The following is a 27,991-nucleotide window of genomic DNA, read 5'->3' as shown; positions in this document are numbered from 1 at the left end:
TCAAAGGTGCCAGGGAAACCTGTCAGAGCAGACAACTTGATAACCCATCTTTGTTTGGCTTTTCCTCCTTCCTGGTTTTACTTCCTCTCTATTCCTCACTTCTGCTTCCAGGGATGATGTTTGCAAATGAAAACAAGTCTTTGCTTCAGTCTCTGCTCTGAGGGAACCCCAAGCTAAGATAATATGCAGCCAATTTTTTTTTTTTTCCTTAAAAATCCATTTTCCTGTCACACTAATTCAATTCCAATCTGTTTCCTGTTAGTAAAAACTGAAAAGTGTCATGGAAAGTATATATTTGTAAAACAAGAGAAGCAAATGTGAAATGCATCTTTGACAAACAAATGCTCTCATGTACATTTTTGCTTCCATTTTTTAAATGAAGACAAATAATAAGTTGATAATACAGTAGTTCAGCCATAAAATGGATCCGTTGGTCAAATTAAGCTTCTGTTGGGTACTAGAAAAAAGTTAAAATAAAAAAAAGTACCCAATGAACCAGGAAAATAAAGTATTTTAAGCTTTTAAGATCTTTTTCCACATCAAGTCTGAAGAATAATGGTCAAGAATCTAATTTAACATTTTCCAGCGCCCTAGAATTCTGCATACTTTTTCAGTCCTTAACAGAAGCCTTTCTCCCATGAATTCAATTTCATGCCATCCCATTAATATCCTGTAGTGACATCTCACAGGTCATCATTAACTTCCAGAATCTCCTCTGGCAAAAAGTCCCCTTCTCAGGATTTCCACTCAGGGCTTTGGCCCCATGTGAGTGTGCTAAACATACTTAGAAGAAATAAACCTATCCCAGTTGTATTAATAAGTCAGAGACTATGACCCTCTCATTTAACACATCCTGCTTAGTAGTTATTAAATAACTATTGAGGGAAGTTTGATGCCCTTTTAGTAACCCACCTCGCTCATCGTGTTGGTCTTGTGGTCAAGACTGACATAATTTTAAATATATTCACTGTTTCACTAAGAATTATTATTCCATTTGCTTGTTCTACTTTCTCATTACATATAAATCTCACTACCTATTGCTTAAATATGCAATTATGTGAAACATAATAGAAAATAAGCCTCAAATTTGTCATTTCTAATTATCTGAAAATGTCAATGTTCTTCGAAATATTTTTCCTGTTTAAGTATAGATTTTGTAGATTCTCTGGTAAATATCAAACCAGCATGCGAAATGACTCAAATAACATTCCCTCTTTGAAAGCTTACTTGATCATATCTACCACTCTAGGTACAGGTAGATTTTAATACTTCTGTTCTCCTCTTTAACATATGAAACTGTATCATATGTTATTTCACATAATGATTAGCCCATCTGCCTGTCTCTTTAAGCACTTTAGCTGCAGACACCATGCCATATATCCCAGTGTATAGTCCAGTGCCTAAGGAATAGAAATTATTAAAAAAGTGAATGTGAGAATGAATGGCTAAAAGAATACATCAACAATACAAGAATGATGACACAAATGAAATAACAAATAAACGAATAATTGAAACAAGTAGCTTTAATAGAGTACCAGAGTCTGAATTCCAGAAGCACGCAATGCAAAAGTCCAGACCAATCATGAAGTTGTGTTTTTTTTTTCTTTTCTTCCAGTTTCCATTTCAGTGTTTAAATTGTTTCTGATTTAGTGGAAATGAAAAGAGATTTTTCACTGAGCTAATTTTTCTATTTTAATGTTCTTTCTGACTTTAATTAAATATCCCCCATAAGCTTGTCTTTTGCCTTCTCTCTCTCCCAGAAGTGAAGCAGTGAATGCTCAGCTCACAGGCTTCACAAAGATTTCACAGCTCTATTTTTAATGCTCGCAGTAGAGTTGGAGACATACATTAAGAATTTTTTTAAGTCTTATTATTATTAATTCCAACAAACTGTTACAGAGAAAGGATTGTTCCGATCAGAATTATACTAATTAATTTTACATAATCAGGGATTGGCCTTCACTGCGGTTTTGTGTGTTCTTACAATTTGTCATTCTCTGCTGGATGCCAAATCCGTACCTTTGTGCTTTTACTTTTTCAGCAGTGGTATGCTGTACTCCAGATGCCAAGACTTAGAGCTTTGGAAGTAGGCACATATAAGATAAAAAGAGAATTATAGTTTCTTGATTAAAATTGCTATTTAGAAGTGGCACTAAGTTTTGTTTGCTGATCTTTGTTATTTTGGAGGGGGGGGGGCTCTTTTTTTTGGTACCCAAAGGTCAGTTACTTTGTGTATTGTTGGCATGGCGTGAGGTAAGGCACAGTGCATGACAGCTTCGGTGAAGTTTACTTTTCGGTAATTGGACTGAAGAATTTGCTTTTGGCCATTTATCTAGAACTATTTCACTATCCTAGAGCTTTTGAAATCATCAATCTTATATATATCACTTGGATAGCTAGCTTGACAGTTTTGATGGGCCATTATTGTGGTTTAAATTTTATTTTTGGAAGATTTCATTTGACATTTCAGACTTATTATGCTACCTTGAAAGCTGGAGTTCCATAGGGCTCTGCCTTTGATCTCAGGTCATCATTAGTTAATGCCAATGATCCACAGCATCCCCCTCGTGTGAACAAGAACTCAAAAAACTTGTGAAGTACCATTTCATTGTGGCTCTTTTTTCATTAGTAATTATATTGGACAGTTTGAGAGTAGTCTATACATATTATAGAAATTCTTTCAATGTAATTTCATTAATTACCAAGATGAATAATAATTAGAGATTACAGTGTTGTTTGATTAAGGATAAATAATGAAGTTATGATTAAAGTGATACTTCCTTTCCATAAAAATTGAAAGGAGGAAAAGGAAATGCAGACTACAGAGTCCCTGGTTCCATTTCTTTCCTCCTTTTCTGCTACTGAAAAGAATTTTTATAGCTGCATTAAACCAAGACTGAGTGTGACTGTAATTAATACCATTATTAAGAAAGGTCATTTCTAGGTTTATTTTGCTTTCAGCAAAGCTTCTGTAAAGAATATATTAAAGAAAAATGAGGCAAATGGTCATTCTAACAAACAGTCACAATGCTATATGTGAAGAGCAAGTATTCACAAATAGCATTTCTGTAAAAAGAATTCTGCTTTAATGTTTTGAAAAGATCAAGTGGTTCACAAAAAAATTATTTATACACTTTGTAATGGTATAAGGCATTGCATGTGATATATGAAACATATAATGATGTAAGTCATTATTATTAAGAAGTAATTTTTCATATTTGCTTATTTACAAGAAATAAAAAATACTCTGAATTACAGTTTTATATCCCTGCATGCAGAAATAATTGTCCCTCAATTTTCCTTATTCTTTCACTCATGAAATTCTGAACATTCAGAGCACTTCTACCTAAATAACTAAGCACAATCTGGTTTAGGCTGATAGGTAGGAGGATGCTTTCCTAAAAATACTTGATTCAACATCATAGCATCATTAGTTTTCTTGTGGTGGTATCTTCTAGGTGTTACATTTTTTAAAAAAGTTCTCTCCAAATACCTGAAATCACAACATACCACTGGCATTTCTTCCATCTACTATGTAAATAATAATTATTCTATTCACCAACCTGTAATAGTGCTTATGATCCCCGTTACAATGCCAACTGATTATAATGCCATCAGACACTGATCGACCACTGCATTTGATCCTCAGTACACTACACTATTTCTTTCAAGGTGCCTTAAGCCTCAATAAAACCTTCCCTTTACATCTTTACATTTCACCGTCAAATTTGCATTTTATTTTATTTTACTTTATTTTATTTTATGTCTTTCTGTGTTGTCATTTCAGCTCAGGGGCATTTTTTCAGAGAACAAAGTAAATGGCAAGAGCTGTAGTAGAGAAATCATGCATCAGAGAATACTCTTCAGTGTCCAGGAGAGTGCTGCTTGGCTGAGAGCATTTGCGGCACAGTCTTCTGGTGCTCGCTGGCCAAAAGGCTAATGTTGGTCTCCTGTCCCAGCTCTCCTGGCTGAGAATGCGTGATAACATTTAACACATGCAGGGGATGTGTGTGTGTGTGTGTGTGTGTGAACAGGGTACCATAATAGAAGGATGTATGTGTAAAATAATGTTTTTATTTTTATTTTTTTTTTTTTAAAGATTTTATTTATTTATTTGAGACAGAGAGAATGAGAGAGAGAGAGCACATGAGAGGGGGGAGGGTCAGAGGGAGAAGCAGACTCCCTGCCGAGCAGGGAACCCGATGCGGGACTCGATCCAGGGACTCCAGGATCATGACCTGAGCCGAAGGCAGTCGCTTAACCAACTGAGCCACCCAGGCGCCCTAAAATAATGTTTTTATTTATCTATTGTACAGAAAAATAATAAATCAGAGATGCATGAAGTGAAGTTAATCTAGTTATGTGTGTAATACCCAACAAGTATAAAGAGCCCAAAGGAATTGAAATGGTAAGAAAATAGCACATCTCTTTCTCTCCTTCTGTTCTCAAATACAATTTTTTATGTGCTAATTAACTACTGGGGGACTATATTTTCCTTCTATTTTCTTTTGATCATGTGAACTGAGAAGGCGTTTTACAGAAATATACTGATGTTAACAGAATCCCATTACAACAAAACAATATGTGTGACCACATGAGATTGCTTTAAAAGGATTTGTTTCCATTATTGTCAGAATTATCTTTGTATTCAGCTTTCCGGTATAAAAGCAGATTTAGAAAATTTAATCAATAATATGTATTATAGAAGTTACCTATAGGTGTCATAATGATGTTGTACATTTCTGTTTCAATTAACTTCAGGAGAAATAAATTAGGTTTGATTATATACAAAATTTACTGGAATGAGAACCTCCTGCTAAGGATACAGAGCATTACTCTGCTGAAAACATTGGGTATACTTTTGTTTGCTCATTTTAAACCCTGATGAAGACATGTCCTTCTATATTAGGCCAAAACCCCAATTTCAAATATTTACCTTCAAATGCATACCCCATAGCTTCTAAGCAACATAAAATTGCTGGCTTCCCATTATAATTTCTTTTCTCCCTTCTTCAGCTAACTGAACAGTTCTCCCGTGTGGGAAATCCTTTCTTCACCACTAGCACAAGGCTAAGCAGATGAACCAACCTACAGTTACCAGAGAGCGCCATCTACTCGATCTCGTCGATGGTTAAGAGAAGAGACAAACCAAGGCATCAGAGTCCTTGCTTGGACTTTTGCTTGACCACTGGAGAAAGAAGATTTCCCTCTTTACTAGGAGAGTTGACATAAGGATAATGGAAACCTAGAGCTAGCATCGGCCTGATGTCTTTGCTATGACATGGGTGGAGACTGCGTAACAATGACTCCAACTCTGAGGAAAGCATCAGAAATAATTAGTTCTGATTATTTCCCCCAGGAAAGTGAGAGGATTAGCCTCCTAACATTGTTCGAAACCCTTAAACCAGTAGTGCCTGAGTAAGGTTTACTCCTTGGACAACCTCCCTGCAACCAATTATATGAGATGAAAAATCCTCCTTTTGGCCTTTTTAGTTTAAATGCGTTTTTGTCACTTGCAACTGAAAAATTGTTAAGACATTTGCACGTGCAAACGCACGCACACACATTTAACACTTGACATGTTGAACGTACAGGATGGCACATCTTATCTTGGAAGTGTTGGAAGTTAACTTTTAAAAATAGAGAAATGTTCTTGAAAATTCGCCTGAGAGAATGAAGGGATATCTTAGGAAAAAAATAAGTAACATGATTCACTGTTAATCTAACATAGTGTTTCTTGGAAGAAACATTTAGTGTCACTTTTCTGTTGTATCTCAAGCCCTGATTGTGATGCTCAGCTGGGCTCCAAAAAGTAGCCTCCAATCCCAGAATTTTCTTGTTGACAGAAGTCCACTCTAGAGCTAACTTCACCAAACTCCTTTGCTTCTTATCACATGCTCAGCCTGACCAATAAGTCAGTGGCAGAGAATGTTGTGTAGCTTCTTCCCATTCTGAGATAAAACTAAAACTAACCCATAAAACTAGTTTTTTTTTTTTTTTAAGATTTTATTTATTTATTTGAGAGAGAGAGAATGAGAGACAGAAAGCATGAGAGGGAGGAGGGTCAGAGGGAGAAGCAGACCCCCCGCCGAGCAGGGAGCCTGATGCGGGACTCGATCCCGGGACTCCAGGATCATGACCTGAGCCGAAGGCAGTCACTTAACCAACTGAGCCACCCAGGCGCCCAAACTAGTTTGTTTTTTAATTCCCAGAGTTGTGGATGAAATCTTTATATGTCACCTTACTATCAGAACGCTAACATCTAAGTTCCCTTCTTTGACCACATAGGAAAAGTTAGGAGTTACATACAGACTGACTGTAGAAAACAGCAGGAGGGAGAAAGAGGCTTCCTCTCAGTCTTACCTTTACCTTTAGGTAAACATGAACTAAAATACCCTTTGGAAAAAGGCATAAATATTTTCCTATTTAAATAAAGCATGATTTGTTATTTTTGCTTTCAGAAAATTTAAAGAAAAAATTTTAATCCTTACTAAGTGGAGGGGAAAGAAGAGCTTAGATTCGAAGACAGGGTATAATCCATTAGGTATATGGCAGAAGCTAGAAAGAAGAGAGGACTGTGGTTTAAAAATTAAAACAAACAGTAATTCCTTACATCCACCCACCTTTACCATTTTAATGTCTCCTTAAGATCCTCCCAGCTTCCACCACCTGCATTTCTTCGCTGTGGGCTTTCTCTGGTTCTCTGGCCAGTGCTCTGCTTGTGCTAGTAGCCGGCAGCCAGAAGTTCTGGGGAGTTTATGCCCTAAACCTAGCCGTCCTCCACCAGTGACTGACAGGACTTGGTATATAAATACCTCAGCTTCCTCATACTTCAAGTGAAGAAAAAAATATGATATATGTGTTCTGTGTACTGCTTCTCCTAACTCCTCAGGATTAATTTACCGTTGCCCACAATGTATTATTAATTGTTAATGTACCCTTTATTGCCTCCTCTCTTCCCTATCTAAATTTGACACTTGTCTACTGTTATTTTCTAGAATTACCTCTCAGCCAACCAGCCCATCCCAAATCCTTGTCCTTGTTTGCTTTTTTAGGATCCCAAAGCAAGACACCTACAAATATTAAGCTTTATGTTAGACCCCAACCCATTTATGGCAGATTAAAAATACAGTGGAGAGGTAAGATCTAAGATAAGACCCTTCTGAATTTGGGCCAAATTATTCATCATCATCATTAATACTATTTTATCTAAAAACATTTGTTTTATAACTCACGATTTCCTGTTTCTTTGTTCACCGTTTATATTTACATCTTACTCCTTCTTTTATTACTTATTCTGGACTTGATTTCATTCTTCCCATAGTATAACATTTGATGTATATTTTGGTAAGAGTTTGTTTACATTCATAACTCATGGTGATTTTTTTCTAGAATGTTCTTTGCCATTTCCTTAATAAATCTTTGTCTAGATATAAAATTCAGCTAATTACTAGGTACAAAATTTTAAGTTGCAAGTTATAGTCTCTGAGCATTTAAATTTCTTTCACTGCCATCTGTGTCTTTTAGTATTAGTGTACTAAGTTTACCCTTTGTAAATAATATGTTTTTTGCGTTTGATTGCTTTTAAACAACATATTTTTTCTTAAATACTCTATATTTCATTAAAGTGTATCTAAATGTAAATTTCTTCTTATTCTTTCTGGTCAGGATTCACCATGATTCATGAATGTGAGAAATCAAGTTTTTCTTCAACTCCAGAAAGTTTGCAGGAATTGTCTTTCATATTATCTCTTTTCTACTCTTTGTATTCACTTTTTGTTACTGAGAAGTATGTTGGCCCATCTTGCCCATTCTTCCAGATTTCGTAAAATTGCTTTCATTTTATTTTACCCCTTTAACTCTCTGTGCTTTATTCTGAATAATTTATGCAGCTCTTGTTTTTGTTTCCACTTTTTTCAACAGCTGTATCTAATCTAGTCGTTTAACTCTTCTATTTTCTCTCAAGATTACATTTTTCAACTTATAAAATTTTTTTATTTTAAATTTTGTTCTGATTATTTATAGACTCTTGTTTTTGCTTCTTTTCAATCCCATATTTCATTTTTTAAGACATTTAAATATACTTCTATTTTATATCTTATAATTTTAATATCTGTTCATTCTGTGTTTAATTATGCTGTTTATCTCTACTGATTATTTATCATGGCTTATTTTATTTTATGGAATTTGGGGTTGTGAATTCATTTTCAGGAGAACTTTTTCTACAAGAACCCTGTACAGCCTAGATTGTATTTTGTCCAGAAAGCACCCACACTTGTTTCTTCTAGTAGCAGGGCAATAGTAATAGAGAATTTGTCAGCCCTAGATGTCCTTGACTTCTCTGGCAGTATAAATTGAAAGCCTAAAACATTGTGAGGGCAAGAATTTGGTTACAAACTCTCAGAAGCTTTTGTTGTTCTCCTCTCAGAGCCTCGGAGTAGATGCGGAAGTTCAAAGGTTCTGACTTTATGCAGTCCCAGCTAAGTCTCTACCTAGCCAAAGTCTAGTGCCCAATACTGTGGGAATGTGTAAAACTGAGCATTCTAGTGACCTAAGCCACCAAATGCCCCCCCCCACCCCCATTCAAGCCACAGCTTCAGCTCCCACTTTGCATGCATATCATCAGCTTTCTTTCATTTTATAGTTTTGGGGGATTTTTCTTACTCTTTTGTTAGTTAAAGTATGTATTCCAAAGTATTTTATTGTATTTTATCCAATGTTTCTAAATGTTTTAAAGAAGGGTTTTCATATTATCTATTAAGTTGAGGTATATGAAATTTCCATTTTTTGTCAGTTCAAAACAAGTGAAAATCATTGATTTCATATGGTTCAGTCTAATGTGTACCTATATTAACGGAAATAAATATTTCTCTAGTCTTTCATCCTGTTAAATAAATGGCATTTACTGGGAATAGCAGCTGGTTTTTGGTGGTTCTGTCAACTGGTTATCAGATATTTGGACAGGATTTATGGACCATTTCCAAATTAGGACCATTTTCTGTGCCTCATCAGACTCTAAGTTGAAAAATATCACAATCAAATCTTCAATACTGAATGATTCAATTTACAGTGTGGTGAATAAGTGCCCAAATCATTCCTTGGATGTGTTTAGGAAATTTTACTGCATTGGACATGTATAATTTAAATATATATATTTTAAAATATATCATTGATTTCTTTCATCAGCAAGTGAAGAAATAACTTCTCTGCAGGAAGTAAACTCTTGGTAACCTAGCCATTTGCACCATAGTTTTCTTCTTCTTTTTTTTTTTTAATTTTTATTTATTTATTTGAGAGAGAGAGTATGTGAGAGGGGCAGAGGGAGAGGGAGAGAATCCTCAAGCACACTCTTTATTGAGCTTGGAGCCTGAAACAGGGCTCGATCCCAGGACCCTGAGATCATGACCTGAACAGAAAACAAGAGTCGGCCACCTACCGACTGATCCCTCCAGGTGACCCCAAACTTTTCTTCTTAAGAAATATTTATATTTATCCTTAATTTTTGAAATTGACATATATTGGCCACCAAGTGATAGGTCTGGCTATGCCAAATATGCCAAATTTACTAAATTGTCACTGAAATAAGTTACTAAGAAAGATACCCGAAATCTCAAGAATAACCTATACAACCATTTTCAGTGGTCATGAATAAGTGTGTTTTGTTTGTTTGTTTCTTAATCTCATTTCAAAATCATCAATCTTGTGCAGTCTTGGTTCAGCAGGATAGAAAAACAGAGTCATAACTTAATAACCACTTTTTCAGAGAGCACACAAAAAACATGCAGACAAGACCATAATTTGATCTTATTTACAATTTTCTCCATTTTATTCAACAGTGGATTAAGATCAGTGGACATTTTTTTTAAGTCTAAATGTCTAAAGAACAAAAAGATGCATAAATTGGCAGTGCAGCATAGCCACCATAACTCAGTTTATAAAAGTCCTTAATTAAACGAGAAATCTCTTCTGTATCACCTTTCTTCAATAATAAGCAACACAAAACGTGTTGAGCACTTCTCTGTCATATGCATAGGCGGAGTGTTGATTCACACTTTACACATCAGAGTACGTTCCACAGGTGAACATAATGATGCCAAGTATACCGTCTGCTGACAGCTCCACAGTGCATCCTCGGGATATTATGCAACGACATACTATGTCAGTTGATGAGTGTATTTTCCCCATAGTTGGTTCTGCTTTCCCTCACATGATCCTATTTATCATTAACTGGTTTGTGACGCTCTTCAAAAAATGGCATGACTTGCATTTTTTTACTATAAAGACTAAAACTTAGAATGCTAAACATTGATAGCTAAGGGTTTTTTCTCTATTTGAACACATTAATTAATTTCACACAGAAAATTGTGCTTTTCATCCTGTACAGGTAAAGTCCAGTCAGTTCACCACAGAGATCACTATGCTTTGTTTTAAATTGGCACATGAGCTATGAAGCCCCCATGTCACCATTTAGGTTTAAGCCCTACAACTCCGTATAAATGGCTACCAGTTAAACAAATCTAATTTAAGATTATCTTCTTTGAAATTCTTATTTGCAATTTTCTTTTGCTGCTACTTTGTGAAATCACTATATGCTCAAGTTTTGTTCTAAGAACAAATTCACATCCTTTATTTTAACACTAATCCTACTCAATGTTTATATTTATGACTTTATTCTGTGTTGCAGTATTTATGATCCTATTTTATCACCACCTTCATGCTTTAGTGAGTGACTTTTAAGCTATTGATCCATTTCTGTGAGTTGGGGATACAATAAAGCAATATCCCAGTTACAATAGAAATGCAAATTTAACAAATTTAATTAATAAAATGTAATTTATATGAAAATACCTTAGTCAAGACAAATTACTCCCTGTTAAATGAATGTTAGCCTAGACCAACTGTCCAGCACAGTACTTACAGTCCATTATTAAAAACTTAACAATGATTATGGATGTAATAGAATTTCTGTGAAAAGTAGTCAATCTCAAATTTCAAATGTATGAAATACATGTGAACAAAAGGTTTCATCTTTTCATATTCATAGAAAATTGTCAAATCTCCATTGAACAATTGATAGTCTGCCATACTTTAAGAAGATGACTTCAGCTAATAGAGAGCCATTCTGTAGAGGAGAGACATAACCTTCATAAGCATAACATAGTCAAAGGTTCAAATGGTAAACAATAGGGTATGAATTTGGGCATGAATAATTAGGAAATGGTAATGGTAAGTAGAAAGTTGATGCAGAACCATTTTGGTATAAAATCCACAATTTCCACTTCCTACCTATAGTTTTTTTTTTTAATCTACTCAATTAGGCAACTATGGCCACCAGTTTACTGAAACAGGAAGGTAACATACTACCTCTGTGTTGTCCAATACAATGATCAGGGATCTGTTCCCACCTAACTTACTTGACTCATTAGCAATATTGGACTCACAGAACACACTATTCCCTTAGCTTCCATGACACCACACTTCCTACCTTCCTATGTCTGACTGAGCCTCAGACTTAGTCAACTGCTTAGTTGGCATTAACTTTTTCTTTTTTTTTTTTTTAACATTTTATTTTTTTATTTAGAGAGAGAGAGAGAAAGAGAGAGAGAGCAAGAGCAGGGGGGAGGGACAGAGGGAGAAGTAGGCTCCCCGCTGAGCAGGGACCCCCGATGTGGGGCTCGACCCCAAGACCCTGGGATCATGACCTGAGCTGAAGGCAGACGCTTAACTAACTGAGCCACCCAGGCATCCCTGGCATTAACTTTTTCATACCTAATAACTATTGAAAAATTGAACTCAATACCCAGATCCTTTGTTTCCTGAAGCTTCCTCACCTCAATAAAAGTCACTATCACTAAGCCCATTATGCAAGTCCTTCTTTCTCACCTACCATTACAGCCTATCAACACTAACTCCAAAACATATCCAAAATTTGTCTCCATCATTACCACTCTAAGCCAAACTGCCATCAGCAATCAATCGGGGTGCTTCAAAAGCTTCCTAGCTTCTTTGTTAGCTTGTATGATACGAGATGGTAAAAAAATTAAGAAATAAAAATTTGAATATCTCTATTTTAAGATATCTCTTTTTAAGACTGAGGCAACTTGAACATGTATAAGTCAAGAAGAACTGGCCAGGGGCACCTGGGAGGCTCAGTCAGTTAAGCGTCTGCCTTCAGCTCAGGTCATGATCCCAGGGTCCTGGGATCAATCCCCTCTTCAGGCTCCTTGCTCAGTGGGGAGTCTGCTTCTCCTTCTCCTTCTGTCCCTCCCCCCTGCTTGTGCTCCTGCCCTCTCTCTCTCTCTTTCAAATAAATAAATAAAATCTTAAAAAAAAATAAAATAAGAAGAAATGGCCAGAGAAGTGGAAGGGAAATGCAAGGTGCAAGTCAGAGAGAGGTTAAGATATAACCAAGGAGGCAGACAAAATGGATGTCAATAGAGTGCTTATGGAGTCACTGAGACCACATTCTGAAACCAGTGATGGCTTTATCACCTAAACATCGTGGAAGTAAAAGGGGTAGGTAAACAGCATGTATTATGGATTGAAGCTCTACGAAGGTCATGTTGGAGAAGCACATTCAACAGGGTGGTGTGGGTAAGATACTGCTATAAAATTCTCTTTATGTGGTCATTGTGAACTGTTTTGCTTGCATAGCAACTACCTAAGCAGCCATATTGCCCACATCCTCTTGATTTAAAAGAAAAACAATAGCTCAAGAGAAGTTACAAAAAAAATTAGAGGGCACATTTTGAACGCTGTTTTGCTCAAATAACAATAGGATGACACTCTGCCCAAGATAGAACCAGTGTAATTGTTGGTAGCATCTCCTTTTCTCCCCAGTGTGCCCTAGTTTTGGATGATAAAACATTGTGACTTATAGTAATCTTTTGTAAAATTACATAATAACATAATATATAATATTTTAATAATAACTTGTAGTAGAGCTAAAATACAAGATTGCATGCAGCAATAATCAGCTATTCATAACTAAGAAGAAAACGGGCAGCAGAATTTATCCCAGTTTGAGACTTGTCAGGTTGAGTCATGGAATACAATAATTTCAATATGTATCAATCAGGCTGTTCCGGGCACCACTCCACACTGTTAACATGTGTAATCTCATTTAACCCTTAGAGCAAGCCTAGGTCTTTTATAATCCCCACCTGGCAGATGAACCGGGAGACTGAAAAATTAACTAACATGACTAAGGTACTAGAGCAGCAAATAGTAGAACTTACAATCAAAAGCAGACAATTCAGTAGAATGTTAAGGTATTCATGAGTGCAGAAGTAAAAAGACAGGGACATGGTTTAGGAGATAAATGACCAGTGGGTGACTCTACACTGGGATGATCAGAAAAAGACAAGAGTTGAACCTAAAGGCAAAACACATGTTTTAGTAGCAGTAAGGGGCTGACTGAATGGGCAGACAAAAGACTATAGTCAGAGAAAAGGATTTCAAAGTTTGAGGCCATGTACATAAAACCATGTTAAAAACTGAGCAACCTGGGAGTAACCATGCATGTGAGTGGCTGAAACACATAAGTAAATCAAAAAGTTTTAGAAGTCAAGGAAGTCAAGAAACTACAAACCAGTAAATTACTTCAAAAAATATTGAAATGCAAATAATATAGAGGTATTAATATCTCAAAGAGAGAAGTAAAAAGGACAAATGATACTTTCAGGAAATAAACTTTAGGCAAAGCCTTATTTCCACCTTTTCTCACTCACACACACACACACACACACACACACACACACTCATACTGAAATTCCTTTGATTCTAACACCAGGCATTAAGGAGAAAAATTTAGAAATGTGAAATGGGGTGTTTAACAAATGTACTTTATATAACTGTTAATGTACTCAGACTATTTTATCTAATTACTAATCAGAATGTCAAAATGTAGCTTGTACTTATTATCAATATAAATATATTTCCATTAGCTCAAGACAAAATTTCATAATGGTCAATGTACCCCAGAATCCACATGATCCTCAAAACAAAGAGTAAATCTCTGTCCACTGACCTAATTATATAATGAGAGAGAATTTGCTTTGCTTTTTTTCAAAAGCTGTTTATTTTTCTCAGATGTCCCTCGATAGAAACAGATTTCATAACTTAAAAAGGAAACTCATTTAATCAACTGATATTGTTCGTCCCTTTGTTTGTTCCAATAATTGCTACATTTTTAACACCAAAGGAAAATACTGAGCCTGTCCTTAAAAGACTTTTTTCCCCCCATATTAAAGCAGGAAGGATTATATTTATACAGAAGTTGAAATAGCTTTATTTGAGTTAGGAGAGAAACAGTGATAAACCCGTGCCACCAATTATATAAGAGCCTCACAAGGAAGCAGCACTTTGGTACTTAGAGGGTTTAGGAAAGTAGATTTGACAATGTTCATTTCACCTCGCTTCGACACAAATAGGCAACATCATTATTTGTCAATAGTAAATGGCTGGGAATAAAAAATACCACTGGATATGAACCCACTCTGATAACCCTTTCCATTAGATTCATCACCATACAATACATTAAAAGCCAATTTGTACTGTTTAGCTTATTAAGTTCCTTTTGTACTTAAACATTTAAGGGCTATTGGTCATAATCAAGAGCCTAATTCTTACAATTTAGATTTATTAACAAAACAAACTCAGTTACAAAGATTCTGAAAACAAACAAAGTACTAAGAATTGAGTGTTAAGATTCAGTAAATATCACTGAGTAACCTTACACATCCCTAACCCTTCTGTTCTTAAGTGTCTCTACTGCTAGTGGGAAAAATTCCTTATTTGCATTGACTTATTTTTCTAGACAGCAAAACTGTATAGAAACTGTCAGATTCCTATAGTTTGGGGGACACCCTCAAATAGTATAGACATTTTTTTTTAACTTTGCTTGAAGTTTCAAGATTGCTTTTTGGACAATTCCAAAATACCTATCACATTTCATATTGAAAGCTATTTACAGAATGATAGTGCATTTTCCCAACACCCTTCAGAGGTCACTAAATGCATTTTCATTTTCACTTTTAAACTATGTCTACATTAAAACAAGGCAATCCAATAAAAAGTGAAAAATTCACCCAGAAGGAGGTTTCCTCTAAAGCATACTGAACACTTTCTTTGGAAGATTTTCCTATCTAACTTCGGTTTTAGAAATATTAATTTATTGCTGGCAGTAAGATTCCTTCTTAATCTATAGGTGATTAGTCTTGGGAGTATATAGAAAAAGGAGAGAAATCTTGGCTCACAGAATCTTCTATTTTACTCATTTCATGGTATCTTTCTGTCATTCCACAGCACTAGGCAATATCCAAGTCCAATGCCGATTCTGAAGGGACACCTTCAAAAAGATATACTAAATTGTTCCCTTTAACATTATACACCTTCTTAATTATTCTCCATTCTCCTTGCATTTATATCCCTTTCCATGAACATAAGTGTTCCAGTATCTCCTTCAATACAGAAACAGAAAAACTCCTGATGCACGTTTTCATGAGACCTTTTAAATATTTCAGGTTTATGGCCAATACACCCCTGATGATCAATACATCAAATATTCTAAGTTATTAAGAATTTTTATCTACCACCTAAAGGAATGTATGCCTTCATATTTGTATTAATTTGTCTCTTTTTCACAGTGGATATAACAAGTCCCAGGCAAGATTATCTCCATTCTTAGAACAATGGCATAATAGTTCAGCTGTGAGTTTTGGGATCAGATTGCCAGATTAGTCTGGAATATGACAATATCTATGTGTCCTTGGGCAGGCTATCTAACTCCAATTTTTTTTCCATTTCTTCATCCAAATATTGGAGCTAGTAATAAAACTTTCCCTGCAAAGTTAGTGTGAAGATTAAATGAGATATCATAGTCAGCTTTTTTAATTAGAACTCAGAGTTCTAAAGTCAGAGCTCAGGTTTCATAAGTATTATCTGATGTTTGCTGATGTTGTTTTGTTTTTTGTTACTATGATTATTTTTAATAACCCTGGGATAAGCATATTTCTTCATAAAACCATCTAACAAAAGTAGGTCATTGTGCAAATATAAAGCTGATCCACACTTGAGAAAAGGTCATATTCAAAAGCATTGAGTGTATCTGAGTTCACTCTGGTTGTCTTTAAATACAAGGCCCACAAAAGTTCGATATCAAACTCAGTTAATTAAAATGAGCTTATCACTAGATAGAACGTTTAGCAGAAAGTAGAAGTAGAAACTATTTCTGGAGGTTCTCTCTGCCACTGAAAATCTCAATACAAACACAGTCCCTAAATGATACATAGATAATGTTGTATTAGGTCCACAGAGTTACCTTTGTACTTTGTCTCATTAATCTCACTCATTTCAAAATATTCTCTTTGGAGACATCAGAGTCTCCATCTAAAGAAATTTCCTTATTGAATATCAAGTTATAAAAATAATTGTTTTGGTAGAGGGAAAAAGGCTAAATGAGACAGAATCAGGCCAACACAACTATTACTCTTTCAGGAATTTTAGGGATATGGTCTTTTTTTAAATTTTGTTTTGACAGCTATAAATACATATTTATGAAATATAAACATTATTAAAATATTGAACATTATTATATCCAACTTCTGCTTAAAGATACAGGTTTTTATGATATATTTTTATAACTTTCATCAATAACTTTGTGCAACATATGTAAAAAATAGTTACACAAATTGTTTTCTTCTCATTACTTGAATCTAGTTCCCAATGCTGTAGAATGAAATCCAGTTTGCTTCCAGATAACAGTACAAATAGTGTTCAAATATTGACTTGTCTCATTGTAATAGGCAGAATTCTAAGAAGGCCTGCACGATCTGCACTTCCTAGCGTTACATCCTGAATAGTTCCTTCCCTCTTCTTGAGAGTGCATGAGACCAGTATATTGCCTCTAACAGAAGATGGCAAAAGTCTCAGATTAGGTTGTGATATGTTTTTTTTTTTTCAGTTTTATGAAGGTATAATTGACAAATAAAATTCTAAGATATTTAAAGTGTACATCGTGACGACTTGACATACGCATACACTGTGAAAGGAGCCCCCCATCTAGTTAATTATCACGTCTGTCCATCCATCCTCACACATTGATCTTTTTGTTTTCTTATGATGAGATCATCTTAAGTTCTACCCTCTTAGCAAATTTCAATTATATAATATAGTGTTAAAAACTGTAGTAATTGGGACTCCTGGGTGGCTCAGTCTATTAAGTGCCCGACTCCTGATTTCAGCTTGGGTCATGATCTCGGGGTCGAGGGGTCGAGCCCTCGTGATGGGCTCTGTGCTCAGTGGGGAGTCTGTTTGAGATTCTCTCCCTTTCCTTCTCCCTGTACCCCTCCCCCCACTAACACACATGCTCTCTCTCTTTTTCTCTAAAATAAAATAAAACCCTGTAGTAATCATGTTTTACATTAAATCCTCAGATCTTATTTATCTTATAGCTGAAAGTTTGTACCCTTTTACTAACCTCTTTCTATTTGTTCTATACCCTCACACCTGGTTACCACTTCTCTACTTTCTGTTTCTATGAGTTTGACCTTTTTATTCCACATATAGGTGAGGCCATGCAGTATTTGTCTTTCTCTGTTTGGTTTATTTCACTTAGCGTAATGCTCTCGAGTTTATATGTTTATAAGACTGCCTTGCTAATACACACAAGAGAGACTCTCCTTATGGCCTTGAAGAAAAAAGCTGCATTATGTGAACTTCCTATGAAGAAGGTCATGTGACAAGGGGCCACACATGACCTCTAAGACCTAAGGGCAGCCTCCAGTGACAGCCAGCAAGAAGTCAGGGCCCTCAGTCACAGAGCCACAGGAAATGAATTTTGCCAACAATCAGAAGGAGCTTGGAAATGGATTCTCCCCAGACAAGACTCCAGATGAGAATGCAGGCCTGGCCAGCACCTTATCATGGCCTTGTGAGGCCCTGAACAGAGGACCAGGTAAGCCAGATCCAGAATCTTGGCCCACAGAAACTGAGATAATAAACATGTGTTGTTTTAAGCCATTAAGTGTGTGGTAATTTGTTAATGACAATAGAAAATGAATACACTCATTTTCCAAGTCACATTTTGAAAAATCAGGAAATGGAAACAGGAAGCCATACCTTTTTTTTTTTTTCTTTTTTTTCAGTTGCCCAAAACCTCCACTGTTGCTTTCCTCTTCTATCTGGCTAGATCACCAACAAATCAGGTAGTTTATGATATCCTCTCCTTATCTTCTGTTTCTTTTGGTGGGAATATGGACAGGGTTTTACAGAATGGGAAATAGAACATATCATTCTTTGTCCCAAGTTTCTGTCACCAGTAATTTCACCTAGTTCAGCTGTAGTCAGTTCTATGTATAGCAGTTTGAAGTGATTTAAATAACTCAAAATGGCTTAAATAGAAAGGAGATTGATTATGTCAAATGACAAGAAGCTTATCAGTAGGGCAGGCTCTAGGCTCTGCAAACTAAAACTCCAGCTCAGCTTCTTTGTGATTCTTTTAGCAATTTCCTTTTCTAAGTTGGTTTCATCCTGTAGCAGATCCAGTAATCACATCTAGACTTGACAAGTCTGGCATTCAGAGAAAGGCTATTCTTTGCTATTCATTCTTTCCCTCTCTCCCTTTCCAAAGAAACCTTCCTAGAAAGTAGCCTGCAGACCTTTCTTCATGTCTCATTGGCCAGAATTAGGTGTCACATGTGTCTCCTAAAACAATCATTGACAAAGCTAAGCCAATCAAACCTCATCATAGGGGTAAGGCAATCTTCATTTTCCCTGGAAGTTAAATAAGATGATCAAATTAGGATTCGTTAGTGGGAATCCACAAGAATGAGAAGAGAGTTTAAGAAGATATATTCGAAGAAGTTATTCCATAATGGATATTAAAAGACAAGTAAGCAGTACTCGGGCAAAAAAATGGATGAGAGAAACTGAAAGCAGAAGGTTAGGCATGTGAAAGGTAATCAGGACCTGAATTAGGATAGTTAGAGTCTAGATGGAGGGAATGTGAGGAGGGGGAAATGATTTATGAAATATTGAGGCAGTAAAATTAGGAGGATTTTTTTATCTGTTATAAAATATTCATTTCCCCCAAAACACTGCATACACAACTCAACTTTCTGTAGCCAGTTCACTTACAAAATTAAATTACTTCCAAAGATAATTCGTGAAATTTTGGAAATACACAGTATTCATGTTAAAGGTCACAAATGAGTTAATTTCTCCTATCTAATATGAACATTTCAGACTTGAGAGCAACTAAAAACTGACCAGTATGCTAATTGCAAATACCAGAGATAATGGATTCAAAATATGAGAGCCACTTACGCATGAACAGTCTTCATTTCAAGATAGAAAACCAAAAGCAGGAACTGTTAAAGCAAATTGTCCTCCTATGAAAGTACTCTTATATAATTTCAAACTGTCCATTTCTTTAGAAAAATCTTGAACTGGGATTGTGAAAAGATTCATGTCATTTAAATATCTAGTGTAAGGCTTTAAACTGCTGTACACGTGAATAATTTTGCGAAGTTCAAAATAATTATATATGACTCCCCATAATTAAAATAAAATTGTTAAATTAAAAAAGACAATTAAAGCTGGAGTAAAATGATCTGTGTTAAAATCATAAAATCGTCATTGCTCTAATTATCAGCACGATCCATCTTTAATCTATGACATTTATAAAGCAAGAGATTTTACTTATCCAGTCTTATTAGCATAATAATCATTGCACTTTACATGGCTTTAACAATAAATTACTTCCCTTATATTCAAGTTTTGCCCAGACAAACAGAATTAAATATGTATTGAACTTAAAGGTTAAAGCCCCTTCATTAATTCTGTTATTGTTTTTCATAAGCCAATTTCTCCATTAGGGTACCTCTTGACTTCATCACATTGATTCTAATCATTTTCTAGTAATGAACCCCAGACGGACATGAGATAATGCCTTTGGGCATTTTCACTTGTAAGAAACCTCAACCCTTAACCCCTTTCACTTCATTTACATAATCATTTGTATAGATCCTCCTACAGTTGGGATGTGTCTGTGTTTTTCTGCATTAATTTTCAATTTCACTATCTTGGAACCACCTCTTCCTTGATTAATTTCTCTACATTTTTCTTCATTGCCTCCCCAGTCCTATACCCATTGCACTGAGGTTTCTTGATATGCTGGCCTCCTAGCCTCCACTCATTTGGTCATTACTTAGAAGACACTGTTAAGGATTTTGAAGGACTTTGACTTTGATGGATTTTTTTTTTTTTATTTTGATGGATTTTGATGCACATAAACAAACCACTATAATCCCTCTTTTTTAGGCCATTGTATCCATGATGAAGACTTCAGGTCTTCAAACAGAAGTTCCCCTGGTTCACACAATCCTACTCTCCAAGAGTTCTAGATTGTAACCTGGGGAATGTAGTAGGAACTCTCCCTTTTATTCTACACGTTCTTCACATCATACTTTCTGTTATTACAAATAATTTGATTGAAAGAGCTGTTAAAATGTAATGTAAAGATTCTCAAACTACAGTTTAAATGGGGACAGGTAGCATACAGTCACCTTTCTCCATTTTAATGTACACTTGGCCTCTTTTCTTAGTGTCACCCAACTTCACTCTTACTGTCACACTACCTCACTCACAGGCCAACTGGGAGTTCACTCTGTCCATAACTGTTCTTTTAAAAAAGTATCTTTCTCAGTGGTTCTGTTTCCCCATTGCCCCCACCCCAATTAATTTTCTTCATCTCAGACACAGAATTTTTATCTGTTCTGAATTAAATTAAATTCCACTAACTGCTCTTTCTTCAAAGATGGAATTTGACCAACACAGCATCCACTCTAGAATTTCTTTGGGACTTTCCTTTTCTCGAGACTGGGTTCATGTCCCCAGATCTAGAGTCATACAATCCCAGCTGCTTTCATTACTCATTGATCCTTCTGCTGTTGGTCAAGTATTAATCTATCACAACCTTCTCAAAACCTACTTTTGCTCCACTCATACTTTCAAAAGAGATAGCTACACTGAGCTGAGGCTCTGTATATTTTAATGCCTGTTTAGACAATGAAGAAACTGGTCATGTTATTGCTATTAATCTAAATTCTGCTCAAAATTCTTCATTGGCTTCCCATTGCATTTAGAATAAAATGGCAACTCCTCATCATGGCCTCTAGGTCTGCATGATTTGGCCTCTGCTTCCATCTCCAACATAATTTCTGAACACTAATCCCACCCCCTGCACTGCAGTTTAGAAAGGTCCAAAAGGTCAGGCAGGGTTATCCCTGCCTCTCCTGGAATGTTTCCACAGAACTTTGTCCAGGCCCATCTCTTTCTCAATTACCTATCTTTGTCAGCTTAAATGTCAATTCCCTAGAGAACTTTTCCTGATTGCCCCATCTAAAATATAGCCATATAAAACCCAATACATCACCCTTTTATCTGCTTTACATAATTTATAATTGCTTCTCATATTTGTTTACTTATTTATTATAATTTCCCTCCAACGGAACGTAAGCTCCATGAAAGCAGAGGCCATTCTGTCTTGTTCATTCACTCTTGTATCCTTGGCATTTTGCACAGCATCTGGTCTATAGCAGAAACTCACTAAATATTTACTAAATAAATAAACAAGCAGATGTATGTATAGAAACCATGTTAATGCAAGGAATTAATTTCTTTTTGCCAGCTGATGTATGTTAAATCCCACTCTCCCAAAATAAGTGATGTAGGACTCTTAAAGCAATCAGAATTCTCCAAAATCTGTTTGGAACTAGTAGACATTTCATCCAATCAAAAACTTCAAATGACTTACTTTTTATAAGCCACAATTTCTAAATTTCCAAATATTCTAAAATATCTTACTTATTTTCTTCTTTTTGATGTCATTTAAGCCTAAATTAAATGGAGGGATTAGAAATCAAAGTACCTGGTGTTTCCAGGCAATTGAAAAAGGCAATTTCATAGACTGTAAACTCCTTCATGAGACTATGAGCTCCTTGAGGGCATGTCTAACCACATCTCGGAAACCCTATTAGTGCCTATAAAATGTCTCCTTGTGAATACACAGCAATAGTTCACAGACAGCGATGATAAATAGTTATGCAAATTCACTTCAGAGTCTAAACTATTTACAAATGCTAGAAATAACAAAATGATTGTGGATACTTTTTTTTTCAGATTCAAAAATGGAATCCATATTAAATACACATTTGCTCAGCGTTTTGGGAATAATGAGTGCTGAGCACTCTCAGGTAAAGTGCTCTGTGAGGCACAGTCATGCTGTCGGCTCACAGGAAACTCTTTAAAGTGGGAATATGTAATGCATTCAATGGCCTGATTATGTCCTAAGGGAAGACCCAACTAAGGACTTCACTTAGTGGTTAGAAATGATTCAGAAACCTGAGGAAATCAAGTCGACCAGGAGGCAAATAATGATTAGAGACTCTGGGAGTCTTTCTTTGACATCAGTTTTAAATGAGAGAAAATAACACTTAAGAAGACCAGGTACTAGGTAACATTTTTATACACCATTTTTTTTTAAAGTAAATATCTTAGAGGCTTAGTTTGGAACCAATAACTCTCTGGATTTTGATTAAGAAATAATCAGAAATGGGCGCCTGGGTGGCTCAGTTGGTTAAGCAACTGCCTTCGGCTCAGGTCATGATCCTGGAGTCCCGGGATCGAGTCCCGCATCGGGCTCCCTGCTCAGCGGGGGGTCTGCTTCTCCCTCTGACCCTCTTCCCTCTTGTGCTGTCTCTCATTCTCTCTCTCAAATAAATAAATAAAATCTTTAAAAAAAAAAAAAAAAAAAAAAAAGAAATAATCAGAAATAATCAGAAATCAGAAATTTTCCCATGAAAGTATTTCATTAAACCTTTTGAAAGCATTCCCATTAAACCTCTAAGTTAGGTTTCAGTACTTTTTTTTTTTTTTTTTTTTGGTGTTATGAGCATTTTGTTGAACCGGCAAGGGGTGTGCTAGACCCCGAGAAGACTCTTCCCTTAGGTAGTTAAGTTTTGGAAAAAATGTTAAGAGTTAGGAATCACACAATGCTTGAATAGAAGACATTGCTCAAAGTGATTTTGATTAAAGCGGGCCAAAGAACGCATGCCAAATTATCTAGGCAATAATGTTCTGGTAAATCAGAAAATTTTATCCAGAAAGACTTATCAGGTATAAAGATGATAAAAGCATTAAGGGCAGTCATGAAGCAGCCTGGCAGACTTTCATCAAGGAAGACTACTTCCTTTAGGTGATTATATCATAACTTATTTGAGGGGAGAAAGGGGAAACATTTACCCATCAGCTCCCTTTCCCCATCAGTCAATGACTCATCTCCAACAAGCATTAATTCTCCTGAATTTAGGAGTTACCCAGATGTGGACACTGAAAGGTGCAAGCATGAAACTAGGATGAACCTCCAATAAGCTGTCAAAGCCCACATGGAACTAGTCTTTGCAGTGGTGCCTGAAATAAGAGATATGTAAGGCCAGGCGTAAGCAGCAGTGCAAAGGAGGTAACCAGTACGCTTCCTAAGCAAGCTCTGGATTCTTGTCAATTTGGATTTAAAAAGATCCTGCTTTAAATAAATAAATAAATAAATAAATAAATAAATAAATAAATAATAAATCCTGCTTCAATTCATATATTTATGTGTATTTGTGTGAGTGTGCACAATAATACTACCTTATTAAGAAGACTGGCTTTTTCTCTGTTCTTATCTTGGCAAGAATATTCCCCTAGCCCAACTCTTCCAATCAGTATACTTCTCATAGCTGGACAGAATTTTTAGTGACAGCCAAATACTATCTAGTTCTTCACACACACAAAAAGATAGCTGTCAGGGACGCCTGGGTGGCTCAGTCGTTAAGCGTCTGCCTTCGGCTCAGGTCATGATCCCAGGGTCCTGGGATCGAGCCCCACATCAGGCTCTCTGCTCAGCGGGGAGCCTGCTTCTCCCTTTCCCATCCCCCCTGCTTGTGTTCACTCTCTCGCTGTGTCTCTCTCTGACAAATAAATAAAATCTTAAAAAAAAAATGAAAAAAAAAGATAGCTGTCAGATGAAATCAAGCATGGCTCACTTTATTTGGAAAAGAGTATGTGTGGCTGTAGAGTGTTTTGTGTGCATAGTCCCATTCTGCTCCACTTTTACCTCCGAAAGTGATGGGTAAAGACCTTGAAGATTTACAACAAAAATTATTCTATATTTTAATGAAAACTTAAGATTATAATTACACATACATGTTTTTTTTTTTCCCGTTTTTGTTTTTTCTGAAGTGATTTGGAATCATATCAAGTGCAAAGATTTTCCTCTGCTTACCGTTACCAGGGCCAAAAAATGCACATGCATGGCATTTTATGTTGTAAAATTTGGAAAATATGCAGATAAGTTTCCCATAGTTGATGCAATTCTAAAACTATAATTATTTATTTCTAGATTTGTAATAAAGACTCTTAAAACATAAAGAAAAAATTCTGAATAATAGCACAAAAAGGGGGGAAGGGGGCTGGGTGGCTCAGTCGGTTAAGCGTCTGCCTTAGGCTCAGGTCATGATCCCAGGGTCGTGGGTTTGAGCCCTGTATCGGGCTCCCTGCTCAGTGGGGAGCCTGCTTCTCCCTCTCCCTCTGCTCCTTCCCCTGCCTGTGCTCTCTCCCTCTCTCTCTCTCTCTCTCTGCCAAATAAATAAATAAAATCTTCAAAAAAATAGCGCAAAAAAAAAAAAAAAAGAGCATGAAACAAAATAGTGATGGGGCAGGTCAGATACTAGCCTTACCAGATATCAGAACTTAACCCAAAGCCACTTGTGGTAGGAAGAATAACAACCCCCAAAAGTTGCCCCCTAATCTACACAACCAGTGATTATGTTATATTACATGGCAAAAGGGATTTCCCAGGTATGATTAAAGTTAAGGATCTTGAGATGGAAAGATTATCCTGGATTACCCAGGTGCACCCAACCTAATTACATAAACCTTTATGAAATAGCCTGACTTTAAGACAGAGGATAAGGGCACTGAGGATAGCATTACAGTCCTATTTAAATGGAGTAGAGAACTTTTCAGCTGCAGAGAACCAGGGAGATGGCTGGCTGCAAATGACTTGACCTGTTGTTGCTGGCTTAGAAGACAGAGGAAGGAACTCCATGAAATAAGAATTCCAGCAGTTTCTAGAAGCTGAAAAATGCAAAGAAATGGATTTTCCCAGAGCCTCCAGAAAGGAACACAGCCCTGCCAACACCTTGATTTTACTGCAGTGAGACCCATGTTAGACTTCTGTCCTCATAACTATAAGATACAAACTTTGTATTGTTTAATTCACCAAGTTTCAGTTATCTGATACAGAAGCAATAGAAAACGAATTCACCAGTATAATCAGGTTCAATGTGATGTTGGAAGCAGAATAAATAGCAAGCAGGTCACTGAAACATAAGATAATGTAGAGATAGATCCCAGTTTACACAAGAATTGAGTATTTGTCCAAGATGGCCATTCTACTCAGTGTGAAAAGGGAAATGGTGACAGGGTTATAAAATTGAGCTGGTACAATTTCTATCTATCTGGAAAAAAATAAAACTGTGTCCTTATTTTAGACCAAGAAAAAAGAAAACTTTTTTTAAAAATATTTTATTTATTTATTTGACAGAAAGAGAGAGCGGTAGGCAGAGAGAGAAGCAGACTCCCCACTGAGCAAAGAGGCTGATGCTGCAGGACTCGATCTCAGGACCCTGGGATTATGACCTGAGCCGAAGGCAGACACTTAACTGACTGAGCCACCCAGATGCCCCAAAAAAGAAAAATTCTTGATGGATTTTAGCTTTAATGAAAAAAGGGAACAATGAAAATCTTGTAAGAAAAACTGGGAGGTTATAAGTATATTATATACTACAAATACATAATAGGTTGTTAACATGGTTGTGGGGAGAGACGATTGGGTGAGAAGGAAACAGAGGGGAGACAGTAGAAAAAAGAAAAGAAAAACAAAGACTTGGGGTGCCTCCCCAAGTCTTCACTACTCTTCACCAGAGTAGTGAAAGAAAGAGGCTCACATATCAGAAAAATGTATGATGGTGATGATGCTAACATCTAGAAGTCAATCAGAAAATTTGTCCCAACCTTCAAGAAACTGTGGAGGCATAAAGAGCTCTTCTGAGACTGTACTGATGGAGTGGGATAAATCTATCACCTAACACCAGCATCCTATAGACACTGAGCCTCTCCATCTCCCACTCCCCCTGCTTGTGTTCCCTCTCTCGCTGTGTCTCTCTCTGTCAAATAAATAAATAAAATCTTTAAAAAAAAAAAAGAAAAACAAAGACTTATTTTAAAAGTATGTATGATATAATAGTGTTTATATATAAAATTGTTTACATATAAATAACTTTTAATAAAGCATAAAACAATTTTCATATGCACATCTCTTTCCTGTCATTTGGTTTCAATTTTTCATATTGTTTTAGCGATAAATGAAGACTATTTGAACACCTGTATAAATTACTGTTAGTAATATATTCAGATCCCATAGAACACAAAGTGTAAAGAAAAATGCTTTTAGATACGACCTTCTTAGTGTTCTCAAAATGTCCACAGGTTGTTCAATATTATTAGTTGTTCATTCAAAACCCTCACTTGCCTCGGGTATCTCTGATCCCTGTTTTATCATCCTTCTTCTGCTCTGTGCTGACAGCTCTCGAGTTGAAATTATCTTCTCCTTGCAGTCAAATTTTAACAATCCAGTTATCTTTTTCTCTCTTTATTATTCATCTGTCTTAAACCAAATGAGAGGATTTTCTTTCCAGTGGGACTTACTCTTCACACTTTTTAAAAATGAAAGTAACTTTCTTTATTGTAGAATTGAATTCATATCAAAAAAAGGTCTGAACCCCATTTAAAAGACGGTTTTCTAATGGAAGAGTTGAAAGGATTTCTTTATGAAATAGCTTCACCTTAAGACAGAGGATAAAGGCCCTGAGGGCAGCATTACAGTGAATCTCAAAGGTACTCTTCTAAATAATGCTAATACAGCCAAAAAGCAGGGTATGATGAAGAATTTGGAAGGGCACTGTCTCAGGAGAAACGAGGGACCGCTTATCACCCAAGACAGCGGCGGCCTTCCTCTGTGATCTGCTGTCTGAAGAAAGGCCTCATGAGGAGAGACAATAGACAATGAAGAACATCCGAGAATGGTAGAGAAAAGAAAAAGGAGGGAACAAGAGAAGAAAAATAAGATCCTGTGCAAGTAATACTATGACTCTACATGGAACAAATCAACTTGTAGTCTCTAACCTGGTCTGACGCGTCACGATTAATAAATCCGGATTGTGTAATATTGTGAGGTGAAAATGGATTTTGGAAAGGAGAGTTCCCTGGGGGCAGAGTAGAGGTGGTTCACTCCATTCAGGCCACGTTTTAGGTGGCCTTTGTTTTATGACCCATGAGGACAATGTATAACTGTGAAGTTGTTTTATCAGACATCATGGAGGGGGAAATATTAGATCACTAGTGTTAGAGATAAGCGCAACTCTGTCCTTTCCTGAACTCAGTGGCAACTCTTCTGGTTATTAATCAAAGCTCCTCTGACATAACTCCGGTGGGTGAAGGGGGTGGGGGGAGAAAAGACACTGAGGGTGAGGAAGTGGTGATAGGGCTGACATTCTTCAAGAAGCTGTGACTCTCAGAAGATGATTGGCTTCTGGAATTTCTAGGAAAATGCTTAGCCCTCTCAACTCTGGAGGTCTGTCTGAAACTCAGAAGAAAGTTGACTGAACATAATACTGCTGCCACATTTAGAAACTTGCCTACATCTTCTGCAGAAAATATTGTGGGCTATTTAGAGTCTACTTTAAATATCTATAGATTATATTTCCAGTTTAATACTTGGGGCATTAACTCTATTCATTTCACCAGCTTCAGTGAATTTCCCTTTTAGAGCATAATATTGCATTGAAAATGTGTCCTCTAACCTATGATATTTATGTGTCATTTAATA

General features: G+C 36.2%; 1 long non-coding RNA gene across 2 annotated transcripts in view; it reads right to left on the bottom strand.

The window, feature by feature from the left end:
- LOC118551211 (uncharacterized) overlaps positions 1–27,991 on the bottom strand; it is a 104,848-nt gene that overhangs the window by 27,777 nt on the left and 49,080 nt on the right. The gene's annotated exons all lie outside the window — the stretch shown is intronic.

This window comes from Halichoerus grypus, chromosome 3, assembly GCF_964656455.1.
Source record: "Halichoerus grypus chromosome 3, mHalGry1.hap1.1, whole genome shotgun sequence".
NCBI lineage: Eukaryota > Metazoa > Chordata > Mammalia > Carnivora > Phocidae > Halichoerus > Halichoerus grypus.
The sequence above is the reverse complement of the archived record's forward strand: the minus strand, read 5'-3'. Positions and strand labels throughout refer to the sequence as shown.